Genomic DNA, 21106 nt, shown 5'->3' with positions numbered 1-21106 from the left:
TTAGAGAGACCTGAAGAATATCGATATACTATTTCGAACATGTTAAAATTATTTATAGTAGAACGACCGAGCACTAAAATCGATTGTTGTGCATTGCCTTATAAAAGCGAGGACAGTTTTTATTACAATAGTTGCTCCAATAATGTAATTTATTCAATTATTTCTCATGAAAGAGTCTTTACAATTTTTATAATTGTTAACTGAGACGAACTGATCATTTGATCGTGGTAAGTATAGTGCTAAAGGAAGAATGAAATGCAATTAGATAATTTTTATTTGGTATAGTCCATTAGTAGCGCAAAACAATAAAATGAAACGAAAGAAAATTCCATTGATGGATATTTTAATAAAACTGATACAGTTTAACACTAAGTCAACTGAATGGGGAGATCTCCCCAAAAAATTAAAAATGATTGCTTCATTTTATTAAGATTTGCAAAAGGTACGAATGCTGAAGAAGTAATTGATGCCATATAAGTTTGCATTGTAATTTTTGTTTAATTGAATGAAATATTTTAATTTTATGAAAATTTTTGAGGTTTCTAGCGCGGTCGTGGAAGTATTAACATACTTACAAAACACTTGAAATTGGTATTTTAATGTAAACGCATCAGAAGTCGTTATATTTCTTTCTTATATTTTTAGTAATAAATAACAGTTGAAGAAATAATAATTTGCATTGTTTTATGAACTAAAAAGAACGGAGATTCTCAGATATTGAAAAGTTATTGTACTCTTCAGGGGTACTGTAGTGCATGGCTTCCACAAACGTCTGCGCTCATAAATTTTGGCAACTTGAAGGAAAGTGAAAGCCCCACATGTTGCGGCTTTCTGCTAAATTAACGTGCGTAGCCATAAGATGGTTACAGTAACGCGTGCCACTGACATATATTGTAATTCTTGACACAACTACCAGTCCTGTTGCCAGCTATTAGGCATCAAAATTGACTGTTTTATTGCTTTATAAAAATAGTAAGAACGAATTTTCACTGTAATCCATGTTTAATCAGATACATTTATTTAGAAAATTACCGAAATATCTATACAATTTTGTTAATGGTAGAATAAAAAACAACCAGAAATTTGTCGACTCTTTGATTATAATAATACTTTTCGATATGATTTCTTTCACAGAAATCAAAAACTTTCGATGTAAACAATTGATGCAAAGTTATTGTAGATAATAGTTCTTTTATCAGCACACCCTGTATAACTATGTTCGCATCTAAATTTCAGGATTCCCTGTTTCGGACCTGCAACACGCACCATTACCAAGTGTGAAGCAGTCCATTTGAACGGTGGCTTAGCGAGGGACTCAGCCAACAACGTGGAACACCCTTCGTCTTTTCAGAAAGATGGGCTCCATTCGGGATAAAAACCGACCCGAGATAGGCCGGGAGTTTGTTTTAGTAGGTCAGAATACATTTCCAGCTATTGAGGGGACTACCAGGAGAACACGGAGCACCAAAACTAACGATCAGTTAGGATCAAGGATCAAGCTTTCCTTTGTCACGTTTCGTCGCATTTCGAGATGATTAATGGATGTCATCCATCAACTTTTACAACGTGGTTTCAAAAATTAGTTCTATAGTTTTAAACAAATTTCAAGCTATCGAGGTTGTTGAAAGAAAGGAGTAATTCGAATTTGGTGGTGGTCTTGGATCATTTCTCTCTAATTTGTGAATTTCATGCGCTTGTGTACAAAAATGAGTATCCAGAATTTGCAACAGTAAAAAGATTTAAAGTATTTAACAATGTTAATATACAGTGTTGCGAATAATTATAGACTCAAGGTAACTTTTACACTTCCAGTGATATTTAAATATAAACTTAACGATATATTGTATTCGTAGATTTCTATTTTCTATTATTTCTAATAAGGAAATACACAAATATAATATTTTGTTAAGTTCTCGTTTAGACATTGGTAACAATGTAAAAGTTACTTTGAGTCTACAATTATATACATATAAAAGTATTGTGATCTATTAAAATTGCTGAAGAAGGAATGAAACTTCTAACTCCTGTCACGTGTAACAGATGCAGAAAAGTTTTATTTTGCACAAAGTTCCTCAGTCTGCTTATGAGCAACATTGTCCAGTAATTCAATGAGGCCTATTCAGTTCCACTGCGAATAAAAATCGTTTGAACTTTTTCTTGCTTTGGATAACGTATTATGTAATGTTCGTCGATTCACCGATAGATGTAACAGGCGAGTAAATTCGTAGCACGTTGGCTGCCTGACCTGTCTTTCACTTTTCTTTGCCCACATGCCAATATAATATTAAACAAGCGTATGGCTTGTTGCAAGCTAATTAAACGAGCCAGTAATGTTACTACCAATCAACGATACTCGATGTGCATACCATTTCATTCATCTTTGGTATACAGGGTGTCCCAGCATCGGTGGTACAACCAATTTTTTAATTTGAGGCTGCGTCGTCGAGAACATCGACTTTTAATATTCAAACATAAGTTATCTTTTTGGTCATTCCAAGCAATAGCAAAATAAAAAGAGAAGATCATTTTGGTTATGATCTAGTAGATTGGTTCCTCTGACATCTAAAAAAAATTCAAGACGTTTAGACCAGTTTTAAAAAAGTTATTACATCATAGAACAATATAGTCGACTTCCTTATAAATAAATAATAGATAGCAGCACTTATATTGACCACGGAATGACTAAATAAAATTTTAAAAAAATATATAAAAGAAATAAAAACAAAAAAAGTGGAATAAAATAATTAGACATCAATATTAAGTTCTTCTTTTTATCAAAAATTATAACAAAAATTGTGCTTTGCATTATTAGTGGCATTAGTTATGTTTGTACAACTAATTTGCAAAATCCTTATTTATCTCATTTTTATGCTTAATCGACTTACATTGATTGGCTTCTAAGCCGTTCAATCATAAATATTAACATCGCTACGATTGTTTCAAATTTCGTTGCACCGTTTCATTTCATTTGAAGCATGACTTTCGTTTTTCTACTAACTTAGTGCAACTGGTCAGTAGTGGCTACGCAAGTCGCTACGCAAGGAGTGGGGGCCAGCGACGCATGCGCGGGAGTCCCGCGCAGCAGCATGAGCGCGTCTACTTGACCAATTGGCTCAAAATTTTGAGTACGCATTTAGTACATGTACGACTACAGCCCCAACTAGAATCAACCAAAAATTTTTATCTTTTCTTATTTTTTAATAATCGAATATCGAAGTGTCGCCACTTTTTTAATTACCGACTTTTTTCTTTTATCTCACTACCTGTTATAGCCAAATCCATACTAATTAAAGAACGTTCACGTTTTTTTAGTCCAAACGAACAAAATGGTTGGAATGATGGACACCGTGAGACAACCTTTTTTTAAAAGCGGCTATGTTTGAAAGTATGCAGTGTTACTAATTTTAAGTTTCTTTTATTCCAAACAATTTTAAAACGTCGTTGAAACACGCACAAATAAATCTTGTCAATTTGACTGCAAGAGGTGTAATAGTTTCTTTGCAAAAAATTCCCCAACGAAGTTAAAAGCACGCACACTTCACCCTAGAATCCCCCTTAAACATTCTTTTTTTCAAATAAAATTGTTTAGACAGTCTAAATTCGTTCCTGCTCCATTTGTATATGTTTATAGCAATATTTTGCAAGTTTGTAGAAAAACAAAACTTCGGTTATAATGTTAATTGAATAAAAGTCACGTTAATTTTAAAGTGTGTTACCTTTTCGTGGCGGAGTGTAGCAGCTGCCGTCTTCGCGAGAAGCAAAAAATATCGTGCGAAAGATTTCGAACACAGATTTCTAGGAAAAGAAGTCAAACATCGGATTGCGAACACGTGACGTGCAACATCTACTGAATTCGTCAGGGACGCTGACACGGAATGTTCCATAAGGTTGAGCCTTCTTCATCGTGGCAGCAACAACGAGACGACGACGACGACGGCAGGATCACTTTTCAGGAATGTTCACCTCGTAATTGCTGCACAAACTCATGGTCGAAAATTCAACAAAGAACCAAGTATGACCGGGTCCGCGTGGCTTCTGAAGCCGTCTCCTTTTTTTCCTATTCTATCCAAACAAAACTCTTTTAGCTCACCTCGTCTTCCTTTTGCGTTCGTGACTTCTCCCTGAACGGACAGTGTTCTCAACCGTTAACGTAAGTCAGCAGCCTTCGTGGTGCTCCTTCGAGGCCACCTTCATCTTTTACGGACGGCTCTTCTGTTTTTCTCGTCGCCGTGATGTATAATACCACGATAACACTATAATTACCAACCTGATTGGCCGCTTCCAATTTTCCCCCTATTTGCAACTTCGTGTTATTCCAGCATGCAACCTAGTTCATTGATTGAACCACTTAACACCAGCCGAAGTACGTAAACGCCCGACGCAGGTTTAGTTGATTAGTTGATAAATTAAATCCAGTAATTAGTTTCGATGGTATCAAGTTTAGTAATTACATTTTGTACTATGTTTAGTAATTAAATATAATCATTTTCTACTATTATGGTTAGTATTACGTTTAGTATCAAGCTTAGTCATTACATTTTGTATTATGTTTAGTATTATGTTTAGTAATTATTACATTTTAGTTAATAACATGTAATAACATATGTAAAAACATTAAACTCAATTTTCTCCAAAACGTCAATTCATTAACCGATAAAAGTTCAGAAATTTTACATAACATATGAATAAAATTTAATATTTTCATAAATATACGTCTTACTAAATTAAAGGTACATATTATAATGAAGCATATAACACATTGTTTGTATTGTAATATTATTTTATTTTGTGCATACGATAAATAAAAAATATAATAACGATAAAAGTGAAATCAAAAATATTTTAAATCATAACGAAAAATTACAAAATGAAATAAAAATAAAAAATTGTAAACGATAAAGAAATAAAACTAATATTTTTGTTGGCGCAATACAAATTTTCTTCCTATGTTAAGGTTTATTACACCCAAGAATATTTATCCGTGCAACATGCATGTTATGGCATTCTAAAGAACGCCAAGATAGAAATAAAAGAATTTATGCATATAATTATAATCTGCAACAAAATCAAACGAAAAATATTGAAGTAATTTATAATTAGTAGAGTGCGGATTTTATGCATTTATGACAAAAATGTGCAGCAGTAATATAAAATTGTGAAGACATAAAAAGAATTTAATAATATAGTTACACTATTTTTTCAATTTATTAGAGCGATTAAGAGAAACAATATTTATTTATTTAATTTCTGTTTTCTAATAATAAGTCACTCATATTTAATTCGAATAGAAATTTATAAATGGGAACACATTAATATAATATTTAAATAAGTACCTATTGCTTCGTTGCGCATAATAAGTTTCTTAATTAATTTGCAAATTTATCTGATTATAATAACTCATGATATCAATTTGTACTTATTATATATAACTTACTGTTGCAATTGTCAACAGTGACGTCTGAATGAATGCGTATCGAACGTAAATAGTGCAGAATTATACAAAGTGGTTGCTGGTATGCATGACTGAAATAAATTGTAAACATATCGAATCGTATCGAGCTCATGATGGAATTCCAACTACAGTTTTCAAATCTCATAAATTTATTATATCTCGGGTATTGCGGCTCATTTCTTGCGAATTTCTAAATTTAGACGCATTCCATATATTTTTTATGAACTAGCCAAGGCTGCCCTACATACACAGTATGTCCGGTTTAAATGTATACAGACGCATATTTTCCTATGTATCGAAAATATAATTTGACTTTATGATGACCTCGGAAAGTCCTATTCTTATATCTAATATTTAACTATTTTCAAATACTACTCTCATCACCTTTCACATTTATCTATTAACATTCCAGTTAACAAAATCTATTCAGAATAGTAACTGTGACGATATATACATATTAAACTAATTTATTTAAATAAATAATTATTATCTTTTCAGTTCTGCATTTTATATGCATAAACGTAGTGAAATGCTAAAAATAATAATTTTACATTAAAAGGGTTTGTTATTTTGGTGTCAAGATCACTGTAGATGTAACTATTAAAGCTAAAATATTAATAATCGTGTATTCAGATCTGCAGCAAAAACTGCACATCGTTTTGAAAAATTAATTAGTGAAGAAAAATTGTATCGAAAAGAAAGTAAAAAATAAAGTAACTTATTAGAAGAACCAATAAAAACGGGTTTTAATTGTTTGCAACTCATAATAACCTTATCCGATTTCGACGCGCATTGTTCAAATTTTCATTTTAGACAGACAGAAAAGTTAAAAAGACAGAACTTTTTAACTGATACATTAAAACATAATTTACATCGAAAACATAATTATTCAACTTTTTTTGTTATTGCGACCAAATGAAATTTTTGCAGAAACTTTGTTTAGACATCATCTAAAAAAGCACTTCCTCTAACATCTCCAAAAAATTCAAGACATTTGTCTAATTTTGACAAAGTTATCCCGTTTTAGATATTGTTCGATTATTTTAGCGAGCGACTGTACAAGCTCGTAAAGATTTATTTTGTTCTAGCACGATCGATGCAGTAGTTCCGAAAGAAACAAAGCCACCGTATACGTAGAATATCCGATTCATAATTTGCATCGTCGGCAGAGGTCAGCCGAGTCAGACCGGTTTTAAAAAAATTGAGCCAGTTATAACGAAAGATAATTAGCCGGTAGCTGAAGAATGTGCTACACATGAGTAGAGCTAATCACGGCCTGGCCGTTGTTGTTGGTATTAGCGTTCCATTTTTTCGTACGCGGACACCATACCGTCGATTCCTTATCGCTAAACCTCACTTTCTCCGGCGCCGAATTTCTTAAAAGTTTTCTCCGTTGGAAGAGAAAATCTTTGATGTCCGACACAGAAATATAAGGAAACGTCAATCTATTCGAACAGAAAATTATGTTTATGCGACTTTCATTATGTAATATCCGATATGACGATGAATTTTCATTTATACGGGCATGTTTGTGAAAAATACCTAACTGTAAGTTGAACACGAACTCATTTTAACACGATCAGCACAGTTTTGCTTATCGTAATATACAGGGTGGTTCACTTAAATGGAGCATCTAAGTTATTTATATCTAAGCTACGAAAGGTATGAAAAAAATAGCAAAGTGACAAAATGACAATGGTTTCAATGCGTGTATCTGATGTAATTGTAACAAAGTAATCGCTCTACCAAGATCGTTTTAATGATTTTCTCAAGGGCGTCGACATTATTTTCCACATTAACGTTTATTTTTCCTAATGCGATGTTGTTGTGTGCGTCAAGACGAGTTCAATGACCTGCAATACGATCACCTTGAGATGACCTTGACAATTAAAAATTTGCAATTTAAAGTAGTTGAAACTTAAAGTATACCAAACGATGCTCAGCAGTTTAAGCATTTGTAATAAAATTAGGTAAGTTATACCGTTTCTGTATGCCTTAAATTTCACCTCATTCTTTAATTGCCAAGGCCATCTTAACGTAATGATATTATACGTCATAGAACCCGTCTTTGACGCAAACGACAACATGACACTATAAAAAGCAAACGTTAATGTGCAAAAAAGTGTCAATGACCTTAAAAAAGATCATTAAAGTGACCTTGGCGGAACGATTCTTTGTTACCGTCATAGACACGCTTCGAAACCATTCAAATACCACATTCACATTTTTTTCATACCTTCCGTAGTAATAGAAATAATTTAGATGTTCAATTTAATTTAAGTGAATCACCCTGTATAATCATCCTGTTATAAGTGTTATAAGCATCGTGCTATATTATCAGTATTCTAAGTTTAGTACTATGTTGTAAATATTATAAGTATAATAGTGTATCATAAGCATTATAAAGTTAGTACTAATAAGTATTATAAGTATATTAATATATAGTTTAGTTTAATTAACAATTAATTGAGAGAGATATATAAGTTTAGTACTATGATATAAATATTTCTTTATAGTATTATATAAGTGTTTTTGTACCATAGAAATTATTTTATATTATGACAATTAAGTATTCATAAAAAGGGTCTAATGAATTATTATATTAGAAATGACTTTGGTATAAATATTCAGTAATACCACTATACTTTCAATAACGCAACAAATGTGGAACTTTTAATTGGATATTTTGTTATTTTCATGAAATTGCAGGTGTTTAATTTCTTACCGTGTAAATATATATACATATAACTTTTGTAATATAAATATTTGTAAATTTCTATATAGGAACAACAAAACGTCGCAATTGTTCACTGGCATGGGAAAATAATGTATAAATATAGTAAAATAAAATGTATAAATGTTGTTAATCGTGATGTTTTCACCTTGCTATGTTTTACTCGACACGGCTTGCTCAGGAGAAGCCTATTCGGTGTTAGTATTTTCCAAACGATACATAAACTTGAACGAAAGCCAGAATTCGCTGGCTAAAATAGGTACGGAAAGATAGTTCGTTTTTTCGTGCACGTAGAAGGGAGCGGGGTGTTACGATTCATCGTAGCCATCACCATGGAAATTTCATTAATGGGATGTCTAAAATAAACATACATACACCCCCCTCCAAAAGTATTAGGACATTTACAGAAAATTAGATAAATATGAAAATCCGATATAAAATTGTTATAATTTCTCAAATTTATTCCAATGTTAATTATATTGAATTGTAACAAGTACATAAATATATTTTACGTTGTAATCAAGATAACGTCAATGTTATAAAAGAAGATTAAATTTTCATTTCGTCGATATATCCACCGCGTGTTTGCATTACTTCCTGGGCTAATTTCGGAATCCGTTTGATTAGTTTTCTAATATTACTGGATACTCTTTGGGAACATTCATTTTATTTTATGGAACACAACATATGTTCCTTTAAACCAAACAATTTGTTCCTTAAGCATTTCCGTGTATCGCTACCAATAACAGAGATGTCACTTTGTAACAAAGTAACCCTATAAACAGGGTATTTCAGGTTTTAATGTTCAAGCTTTGTCAGTATATCCTATGGCACTAAACAAGAAAAAAATATTATGTAAATATAGGTCATTCACAGCTTTATTAAACAGTTATAACAAAAATACAGAACACAAGTGGAATAGTATCCGATTTGCTGCAGATAGTTGGGGGAAAGGCATCCATCTGCTGGTGAGCGCTGGGGTAACCGCCACAATTGTAAACTTTTTTGTCAACACACTTTGTAATTTGTTCACTTTACAAATTACAAAGAGAAGTTAACTAACCTCAATTTCTTTATAGAAGCCTTATACTTAATCTTACAGAAAATGCCAAGTGTTCTACACTAAATAGTTAAATCTTAATTGTATTAAATTTTTCAGTTCTATCCGTATTTCATTATTAATCTTACCATTAATTGTTAATAATGTTCTGTATTTATATGGATTTAAAACTTTATTAATTTTTCCTATTAATGAGAATATACAATGTTTCCCTCTTTTTCAGTAAAAATTATATTTTTTTATTAATATTTTTATCGTATACTTAATATATGAATTAATTGTAAAATTTTCGTCATTACAATTCCAAAACGTGACAGTATCATGTCTAGTCACAGGGACTAAAGTATTCTACATATAACTGGGACATGCATACATATATTTCTGTCTAATGATTGGGCCACCATCGAAAGGGTCTTTCAATAGTGGGCCGTTTAAATTCTGTGGATAACTCTTATTAGTCTAATAAGTGATTTATAACGGAAATTTGTTCTAAGTTCATTTTAATTTGTCCACTTACTGGGATATTTACCTTAGTCAAGTTTGAAAAAGGTGTAACATTTTTGTGGACCACAGTATATGAATCAAAATTACCAATCTTCTAATTTTATTTTCATCATAGGAATCTTTTAGTCAATGTAAGGATCTTTTCTCTTATTTTAGCCTCCGTAAAATTAAGTATGATCATGAAAATTTACCGAAGATCCTAAGTGTAGTCGTAAGAATCGTACGAAGTTATGAATTGCGACCAACTTTTCGGGAAAAGCTACCACTGTTCCACGCTCTGTCGAATTGATTGCGAAGAGATTGCCAACGCGGTCCGAAGGAATATAATGATTTCCGTTTCGGAATGATCATTACCGAACGGATTGCTGCTCTCTTCTTCTTTGTTCGTCAATGATGTTATACATATAGCGGGCCACGTGGTCCCCTATCGCGCGCGCGCGCGCGCGTGTGCACACAGACACTGCCGCACGCAACGCCCGTGACGCATGTCGCTCATGCTCATGGATACAGTATAGTAACCGCAGGTATATCGGTTGCTAATGCTCGACGAGCAAAACGTATTCTTCTTTGTTCACGAATGGATGCGAAACCACAAGAATACGGGACCGACTACCCTCTAGACTGCTTCATCTTAATTGCAGTCGAGAAGGTCCTTGACCTTGCAACTAACAATACGAATCGCTTCCTTTTATTCGAGGCAATCCAGTTTCGAAAGCGATCCTTCATTGCCTGAGACGTGCAGATTCGAAAATTTGGCTATTGGAACGGTTTCAGTACAACATACTAAGATAAGCGTATCAATTATTGTGCTCCCTCATGGTTACTGTGCTCTTGCAATAGTTTTACTTATATTTGGAAGCAACATTATTAAGTTAAAGGCGTGGAATTTTTTAAATAAAATTTGGTCTATAATTTTCATGATCGAATCAAAGTTCTTAAGACCTATAAAATGTGGAAACTAATCTTTCAAATTTCTGATAATGGTTTGATGCGTTTTTGTCTTGATCTTGTTAAAAGACTCAAGAAACACTTTGCAAATTGAGATGAAAGAACAAATACAAAGATGGTGCTTTCCAATACAAAAGAAAAACGATAATATAATCGATTTCTTAGATATTTTTTTATTTTAATAAATTAAGTAACTGAAACAAATTTACGTCTTCTATTTCTTCGATTACTGTGCACTGTAACTGGATTAAGTTTCCACGTCTTTTTCGAAGCCTGCTTTGATTACTGAACTCTCTTACGCTAAACCACGTGTTGCATCTAACCTTATTTTCTTGGTCGGTGAAATGTTTGTACCCTACACATGATTTTCTTTTATCTTTCGAATGGCATCGTAAGTATTGAAACATATATCCATAATAATTTATGCTAAATAATTTCATACGGAATATTTCATGTCTTTGTATTTTTGTTATAGAATTATTTACCTGGAACTGATCACAGTAATTGGAGCAGAGTAATTAGATCAGTGTACAGAAAGTGGCACACAGTAATTACGTACAGTAGCTAGATAGGTGTACATAAATTTACACATAGTAAATAGAAAAAGCTTAGTAATTTAAGGGTCCAGTAACTCGCCCGGGAAGTGTTATGTACATTTTGTTATATATGTCGTAATCTTTGTATATTTTATTTATGAAAAAATTCGTACTTATATAAAAGACATGACCACATATAATTGAAATGTTTTAAGAAGTGCGATATAGGTAAAAAAAAACTATTTAATTTATCGAAAACTCCGGGCATCACTACTCGACACTGTAATTGGTACACTTACCCTACGTTTACCTTAGTTATCAGTTGTTGACCAGAAGAACATAGATCGATCAGAGAGTATAAGAGAGATAGTGACAGAGAAAGGGAGGAGAGGGGGGAGAGAGAGAGAGAGAGAGAGACAGAGAGAGACAGAGATGGAGTAAGTGCGACAAAAAATGTGGGGATAAAATAATCAAAAGAGAGAGAGGAAGTAACAGAGAAAGAGAGAGAGGAAATAAGAGAGAAAGGGAGAGTAAGAGAGAGATAGTAAGAGAGCAAGGAAGAGTTAAGAGAGGTAAAGACAGATAAAGAGAAAGTGAGAGATTGTGAGAGTGAGCGAGTGAGTGAAAGAGGAGTGAGACAGAGAGCGAAAGAGAAAGAGAGGGGGAGATGTATAGCAATTTTTTACTAGACTCATAGTTAATTGTAGATAAATAATCACGCTAACGATTCCTCTGTTATTTATAATATTAAAATAATAATATATAAAAATAATTCGCGTTTTGTTTACAAAACGAATGTTGTTTTGAAACTTTCTAAATTGAAATGTTATAGAAAAGTGAATACTGATCGACTTTTATTCGAAAAAATCGTGCTGACAGTGCACAGTGCTCTATGGTTGTAATTCGAATTATCTTTTCAAATATAATTGATATGTTATGACCAGAGTGCAGATTTTATTTACTTATTTATTTATGACAAAAAGTGAAATTTACAGCTATGAAAAAATTAAATGAATTTCAGAATATCAACGCGTACTATTTTGCAGTAATTAAAATTATTAAACAAAGAATTAAATTTCCATTCGTCTTTCGTTTCTAACAATTGATGCAGACAATTTTTATTTTGCATACATATCCGCAATATAGTTATGGCAAAATTCGAGTAAACATAAATTTGAAGTTATTATGCATGCAGAATTCAATGTTAAATTAAAACTTGCAAAAACTAACACTTCTAAACATCTCTTTGAAACCATCTCCAAATTTAAAATTATTAAAAGTTTGCACAGTTTGTGCATGCATTAAAAAACGCTCGAAACTAAATTACATTAGAAGGGTTTTCAGTTTATAGTAAGACAACAATTTCCAACATATTAAACTTAAGAAATCGAAGTTTGGCCACAGAAAGCGGGTTTCCAGACCACTGTGTAGCAAGGAAGAACAGATATCATTTACATAAACTGGGTTAAATGGATGGAACGCAACTATTATCGTATCGTTAATCCTAACGCTAATGGCTGGAAAATTTTGGGAAATAAAAACCAAATGGAAAACTGTTTTCCTTTCCTTGACGAATTTAATAGACTAAAACTAATACATTGGCATTCTTGAACGGTAAATCATTCTTAAACGCTGTCTGTCGCTTTAAATGGCACCTACACACTTCATTATGAATGCATAAAATCCGCAGTCTGCTAATGAGCGAGGGGCACAAAGATGCGGAATGACCTATTCTTTTAGAAATTATTCAACGGATGATCATATTAATTAAGGCGATACAGTAACAATATTTTGTAGATAATTAGATGAATAGTTAATAGCTACAGTTATAAATGTTTTATCTTCTGAATGACTGCGTTTCATCGAGTCACCTCTAATCACATCGCTCATCCTATTTTACTCCTCTACACTCGAGGAGTCAGTTTGTCTTTTATTTTTAAATCACGTGTCTATGAGATTCTTTCTTTAATAATTTTAACAAGTTAAGAATAGTACATCGATACTCTTCCATTACTTTAATTTGTTGTGCTCGTCTATACCCTAAGAAAAGATTTAGCTTGCTTAGTAGATTGTAATCAAAATTAGTGCCCAAGTTCCATAAAAATATAGCGACAGTCAAGAATTATCTCGGATAAAGAAATCGATTGTTTTTTGTGACTGGCCTGGAACATCTCCTGCATGATCAGTGTTGTTTATAGAGATGTAATACACTGCTTTAGTGACATAATCGTTTCTCATGAATTGTCGGAAGTCCCGACGAATAATAAAACAGTGGGAAGATTCCGGAATATAAGCTACGAATAAAGTAGAAGCAAAATATATTCGCGATGTCAACGTTTTCGACAATAACTCGTTGCTTATCTGGCACACACGTATCCAGCACACGTTCGCTCGGAAGATACGATACGAACACACGTTGATCCTTTATTCTCATCGAAAACTCCAGCGTCGAACCTTGCTCCGTTCGAGCGGTTCTCCTTTTTTACTTTATTTCCGTATCCGTTAGTATGAAAGAAGGATATTCATGAATGCTTTTTGTACCGGCAAGCCTGCACGGCCGTAAAGGGATGGCGAGAGGAGAAACAAGGGGCCGTTTGTGCATTTGCGGTGACGCTTTCCGACTGGTCGACTCTTCGAAGGGCGACGCGTCATCTTCCAAACACGTCTATTTGCCCTTTGATAAGTTCACCTCACGCTGATTCGAATCCGGCGACCTGTGGGGAATTTATCGCCTATCGCTACCGCAATCACACATACAGAGGCTCACGAAAGTGTTCGAACGCAATAACTTTTTTCAAACTGTAGTAAGTGACCTGAATTTTTTTTAGATTATAGAATGACTGGTCTACTAGACAATGACTGACATGCTCTTTCTTAATTTTGCTCTTACTTTTTTATCTCTGAGCCTATAACAAAAATTTAAAAAATGCCTTTTCTTGATCTCAGTAACTTATATGCATGCTGAAAAGAGTATAGCCGGATAAGTGGGTCAAAAGTGCCCCGAACTTGCAATGGACCATTCGATGGCTTATCGAAAGAAAATACTTTGTGCTAGTTTTCAATCCTATACGAATCGTTCACAGGCTCATATGTTATCTGGGGGGGGGGGGGGGGTAGTAATGGGATGACAAATAAAATCATATTTTTCCGCAATTTCTCTTATATTCTTCAATTGAAAATTCTGAAAAAAATGTGGAATATATTAACCATTACGATACATATCCATGAATTTTTCAGAATATTTGGCTTCAAAACCGACTTTTCAAAAATTAAAAAGTTCTGAAATGCCGATTTCTTATAGAAGTTATGAAATGACTAAGTTTATATTTTTACAGTTTTAGCATCTTGTTATGTTCTTTCGTCATAAAAATGTATCAAATGATTATTATTTTTTATTATTTCATTTAATATAATTACATTCTTGTCACAAATGTATAAACTCTACTCTATGAAATCTCTACTCTATAAAAATCGATGATTTTTATGTAGATAAATTGATATCTATAGTATACCTACATTTACTTTAGCGCTTAAATATTAATGACAATAGAACAGAATTTTATTTCGACTTTAAAAAAAAAACCGGAATAACATTCGTACGTAACAGGTTATTATTAGAAATCACCAACACGAGTCAGACTCGTCAAAGTACGTCAAGTGGTTAAAGGAACGTCTCTTCCATCAACTAAAATATCATTTATTGCAGAAAGCAAATAAAAATGTATGTTAGACCTTGTCAATTTATACGTTTCGTTGCAATTTAAAAATCTGCACGCGCCATAAATGCATAAAAGCCGCGGTCTAGCGATCAGCATAGCTCACCGAAGCACTATGATAGATCTGTGCCATGCATTATCGCCGATTGCGAGTAATTCAACGATCGGAGTAGCTGACAAATATTTTTCTCCGTGCGTTCGAGACCTCCTGGACTCCCTTTAGTCATTCGTTTGCCGCAGCGTCAATGTCAAGGAACTTTCATGAATATGCTCGAGTGTGCCAGTACGCTTACTTCCACCAGTGTCTCGACCGTCCTCCGCCCGCACAAACCACCGTCAACTATAAGTTCGTCGGCGAACTTTATCACTTTTTCCGGCGCCTGTACACTTCTTGGAATTACATGGATCTCGACAAGAAGCGGCCATGTGTGCACGTACACGTACGCGTACGTGTGCGCCGGACACACACAACCGCGGGCCATTAGTTATCTCCGACAGTGGTTCCCAATCTTACGGTGCTCAAACTTTTCTTGGACTGTTTGCCTTTCGAGTGAACAGGACCGACTACATTTTCAGATAAACATATATAATATTATACTTTTGCCGAATGCTGGATCAAATCGGTATTTCTACATCCGAGAACTGGTAAAACCAGAAATTCTTCACAGTTTCATTTTACGGAGAAGCAATGTTTGCCAAAAGAATTTTCTGTGACTCGTTGTACAAGGCCAAAAATTTGGTGAAAAACACTTTTACAATTTTTATGTCACTCTCCCTGTAATTTGAAAAAATTCTATGCTTCAAATTCGCTGAGATTCTGAAAACAGATACTTTTTTTTCAGATGAAAGCAATGTTTGAGGGAAGAATTTTCGACGATATTTGGTTGAAATAAAGAATTTTGTGAGAATCGGTTTAGCACGCTAATGGTAAACTAATGGCAGCCACTCCCTGTGTTACCATTGGTAATAGTTTGAATTTAATTCGTTGAGGCACATCTTATAATTGGTGAAACAATTGGCCATTATACGAGATAAAACACGAATCTGACAAGTTGTTTTCATGTTTTGTTTGCAAAACAGGAATCTCATTTGATATTATAAAACCAGCGATTAATTTTATTATTTAAGCTCTCAAGTGCTCTTTTCATTCTTTTGTAATTGCGTTAGGTCTGGGTTAGGTTATCGAACACTGTTTTTATGTAAAAAGATACGGTTTTCAGAATTTCTGCGAAAACAAAGCGTAGAATTTTTCAAAATTACAGGGGGCGATACTAAAATGATAAAAACATTGTTTGTAAAATTTTGGGCGTTAAACTTCGGGTCATAGAACATTTTTCTGGCAGGCATTGTTTTTATATAAAGTGAAGCTATTTATAAAATTTCAGCCATATAACGGATGTGACCGGTTTTCGGAAGTTTCGCCCTATTTGTATCACCTTGTTTCTATAAAAATATGCATTTGCCTAAATGTCTACAATCTACTGCGAATTCCCATTGGAAGTTATATAGTAAAGGGACCACCTGTACGCTTGTCTTACTCGCTAAGCTGGCGTGCACATCCCCACCATTTTACTGCGCATCCAATCCGCAGTGAATCCAGTTTCAGCGGTGAATTGTCAGCCAATCAGAGCAAAGAAAATTTCTATTTCGATCCTGCCTAACGGATCAAGCTGCGATCTAGAAGTATGCAGAAGTAAGTCCCATTACTGTATTACATAAAACGGAAGACGGCACTAGTGTTTAACACTTTATTAAATAATATTGTGTATCGAATATTTTACGGACTTGCACACAAATCTTTGAGAATCCTCAGAAAAAATAAAGCGTACCAAAAACAAGTGGTTTCAGCAATATGGTTACTTATCATATAAAAAGTGAACAAAACTAAAAAAAGAACGAACTGTATGTACATAGTTAAGTTATCTGAAGTGAACTATATTTTATTGCAAGAGAAAAACACACGTCGGAAGATAATGCATTACAAAACCGATAATACAACTTTAAAATTGGCATTATTAAGCCGGTGTCGATGCGGTATAAAAATAGGGTTCGATAAGTGTGATGGGATATTACGTACCCTAATCAATTTCTTTAGCTTAACGTTAAAAAGACAGTTTTAATAGGGAAATTTTTAATTCGAATATTACATTTGTCAAAAATATTATAAAAAGTAGAAGGATATACGTTTCTACATTACTATTATTATTATTGTTACTATTATCATCGTCATTTTCTTTAAAGCAGATTAATAATTTAAAAATTGGCGAGGTGATATATCACGCCCCACTACACCGACGCCGGGTTAACGTGACCATCTGAATTATGTACTTTGGGCTATACGAAGCCCAAAAAAACACAGTTGTTTTCTATGCTCGAATAAAAATTGAGGTACCGCATTATATTTTACCTAGCATAGACTATAAGCTAGTTTGCAACTTCGATACGTTAGAATAATGAGGAAACCTTTTTACGTCGAAGCGGATTAAACACTTTACTGTAAAATCTATCATTCTCGTCGAGGTAATTACGGTAGCTCCCGCTTAATTGATGCGATCTCGCGATGCGACCGTTATCAGGAATAGTAGATGTTTTGAGAATCGCCGCCTGTTATCTCTCTTTGGGTCGGTCACTTCTCGAGTGCATCGGAGACGGGAGTAAGAAACACATCTGGTGTGAATGAAATAAAGAGATAAGTCTTCCGTTCGGCGGAGGCGATTCCAGGAATCGATGGAGATAACTCTGCGTTAATTAAGCCGGGAAAATGTGTCTATTAAGCGGAGATTGGTGTGTAGTGCTTGCTGGGCGAGGCTCGCGATTGTTCGACTTCCATCTCAGCGTGGTTTTGTAGATTGTGGTACTGTACAAGTCCCTATTAACGTCCGCATGAAAAATATTTAACGCAGTTACTCGAGATAGAGTTCTGCCTTTTTGAAGTTATACATTATATGGGCAATTTAATTATAATTAATTTGTATCGTTAAAGTAAGGTTACTACAACGATGACCAGTAATATCTAACGGGACTTGTCACAGCGCGACATAAAGCAGAATGCGGTAGCAGTCATAAATTAAATAAAACGACGAATTTTAATATCAGACGCTTGTTTTATTTTCTTAAACTTAAACACAGGAGTGCAAAATTCAAGCATGACACTGTTGTTTTTATGTTCACGCATTTTTTAACGCATTTTTTAAATTTTCGTTACAGATTTAGGGAAAGAAAAATAAGAAACGAAAGTCTTTTGCTTTTTTTTGTCCTTCCATGTAATAGCAAAATTAAAAAAAGAAAAACGTTCTAGCCATTGTCTAGTAGACTAGTCCCTTTACCATCTGAAAAAAATTCAAGACATTTAGTCCAGTTTTAAAAATGTCATTGCGTTTTAAAACGTGCACGGACACTTTTGTGAAATTTAACCCTGAGAAATTTCGTGAGTCGAATCTGTTAATTTTTAGTAACGACGTTGCGATGAAAAAGTTGTTATAATTGATACTGAAGGGTTTGAAGCGTGATCCGTCACAACCGAGTCTTATAAAGGAAGCAGACGTCGAGATAAATTCGTGGGGCAATAAAACCGGAGAGAACAATCAGTAGTATGGCACTCTTGTCAGAGACGGACAGAGATAAGTTTTAACTGTGCGATGAAAAATTTAGTGGCTGTTATCGTGCCCCGCTCAATTTCTCTTATCTCTATTCAACGATTGATACTCCACTTTCCACAGATCTAGGAACCGCGGCACAAGTGACGTTAATGCCGCTATCAAGTCTTTACATTCGTACGGTTACATTCAAAGGTGATTGAGGGCTTCGCTGCTATCAAATCGTTCATAAGTGCCAGATAGAAAGCTTGTAGAATAACCGCTTAATATTCTGGGGCACCGCTCTAATTGAACTCGAATAGAATTTTCGTAAAAACCGAGACGATTGCTAAGAAATTCATTTATTTTTGGTTTTGATTGATGACATTATTTACTGGCGGTAATTTTATCATTTTCGAGACTTAATTTAATTCAAGAGTTAATTTATTATTGAGAACTTCTTAACGCGAATATAAAATCACAATTATATTAGAATTACAAATACATAAAATTACAATTATATTAGAATTACGAATATATAAAATTACAATTATATTACAATTATAAATATATAAAATTACAATTATATTAGAATTATAAATATATAAAATTACAATTTTTATAATTACTTCATAATTGCAGCGTTAGCTACGAGGTTTAAATAACGCATATAGATTCATGAAAAGTGCGAAACTATGCTCGCATCTGGAAGTGTTCAAAGTACACACTCTGCTTTGCACTTTCAATTTCTCTTCTCTAATGACGCCCCGACTCGGAAGCCATACTGAGACGCTTCGGAGCAATTGATGTTTTTCTGTACACTTGACTGGAGACTGAGACTCGCTGCTGTCTCTCAGCTGTTGCGTCACGCGATGCTATATAGATGAAGATGCTACATCAAGGGGGTCGCTAAAATGGGACGTAATGATAAAAACATAGCACAGAGAGTGGCCTTTGACCCTGAAAAGACTAAATCCTCACGAGCAAACAATACGATAGATTTCAGAACGGGTCGATGAAGACGTTTGTAATCGAGAAACTATTCTGATGTACGAACTTTTATGTTCTCCTCATTAGTTCGGATAACTAAGATACTATTATATTGACACTCGACCAACTATCATTTTTGATAGAACTATAACTGAGTATGTGTGGGATCATTAATTATTCTATTTATCAATTTTGTGTTCAGCGTATTTTCTAAGATACTCTTCCTAGCTAGTTGTTTTGCAGATCTTAATACAACATGTGAAAGTGTCAAATTGTCTGTAACTAGATGGTCAAATAGTAATATTTATACCACGTGCATAACTAATTAAACGAAACAAATAACATACAATCGAGTTATTGTTCGTAAACTAATCTGAAACGCATAGAAGTTGTACAATATCATCAGCGATTACTAGAAGCTCCGTCGAGCGAATAAAGAAGTTGCGAGCAAGAACGTGTGTAGATGTCGTGAACCGTCTTCGTTTTTCTTATTTATTAACTGAAAGAAACCACGATTAGCAGTATGCCTGGAAAACAAATGGACGGCTGATAATTTCGGTCGTACGGGTGACGTCATGACAGATGCCAACGAGGGTTGGTACATTATGACAAGAAGGGACCATTTGACCCCACTCATTGTTTCTAATCCCACAATAAATTGAAGCAGCTGTACCGGCAATTGATACAAATTTACGTACAGTCTGGTGCATAAATTGTCGATCTTACGAGACGTATCGACGACTTACCCTTCCTTATGAATATTCCGACGTTATGTGCATAGTGCTTGAGCAACTATGTAATTATTTTTCTATCATAGCGGACGACCTGCAGCTGTCTATAAGAATGTGTTGCTCGTTACCGCTTCGAGCGTTCGTAAATATCGCTGCTTGTTGAAACAATTAACGCTCTTAGTTTGAAATAGTAAATAATATTTTTCTGTAATTATTACAAAATTTTTTGTAATCATTACATTATTTTTAAGCATTTAAATTGATTCATAAAAATTAAGATTAAGCTAAGTTTCATTGTCATGTTTAGCTGTAAAAAAAAGCACGAGATAAACACACACAGTCAATATCAATAACATCCGGTACACTAAACAAACACTTAAATATATTAGTACATAACAACAAACATGAAACACAAATAAGGCATTATACATATAAACATACAAAGACACACACAGATAACATCAAAAAGTGTACATATATATGCGTATATATGTATACATATATACATAAATAGCCACATATGCTTTTCTTCCCTTTTTCCTATATCACAATTATGGAGATTATACAGATTACACAGGTTTGGTAACACCATTACGAACACTCACATGCTCTTTCACATCGGAGTAACATCTCATACAAACATAAAGAGACTGATTTATGCAAAATCATATCTTTAAGCTTTTTGTAATTTATTACAAATTAAAAAATGAAATTATTAGATCAAATGCAAAATAGCAATAATATTTAAACAATTTGAGAATATTATCGTGTCACTGTCAATTCGTTGAAATGATAAAGAAAAAAAAATATGCAAGTGGATCTTACATCTTGCAATTAATGGTGATACTTTCTATTTTGCA

The 21106-nt window shown here is 33.7% G+C and overlaps 1 long non-coding RNA gene across 1 annotated transcript; it reads right to left on the bottom strand.

Annotated features, from left to right (window-relative positions):
* Positions 1 to 298: 298 nt before the first annotated feature.
* LOC143258802 (uncharacterized) lies at positions 299 to 4208 on the bottom strand. Its single transcript, XR_013032673.1, has 3 exons — positions 4091 to 4208; positions 3717 to 3973; positions 299 to 2562 (listed from the first exon to the last, which is right to left on the bottom strand). It is a non-coding gene; the product is annotated as an uncharacterized LOC143258802 (long non-coding RNA).
* Between the last annotated feature and the right edge of the window lie 16898 nt (positions 4209 to 21106).

The sequence above is a fragment of the Megalopta genalis genome, chromosome 2 (assembly GCF_051020955.1).
Source record: "Megalopta genalis isolate 19385.01 chromosome 2, iyMegGena1_principal, whole genome shotgun sequence".
In the NCBI taxonomy this organism is placed as follows: Eukaryota; Metazoa; Arthropoda; class Insecta; order Hymenoptera; family Halictidae; genus Megalopta; species Megalopta genalis.
This window is presented reverse-complemented; position numbering and strand designations above follow the sequence as displayed.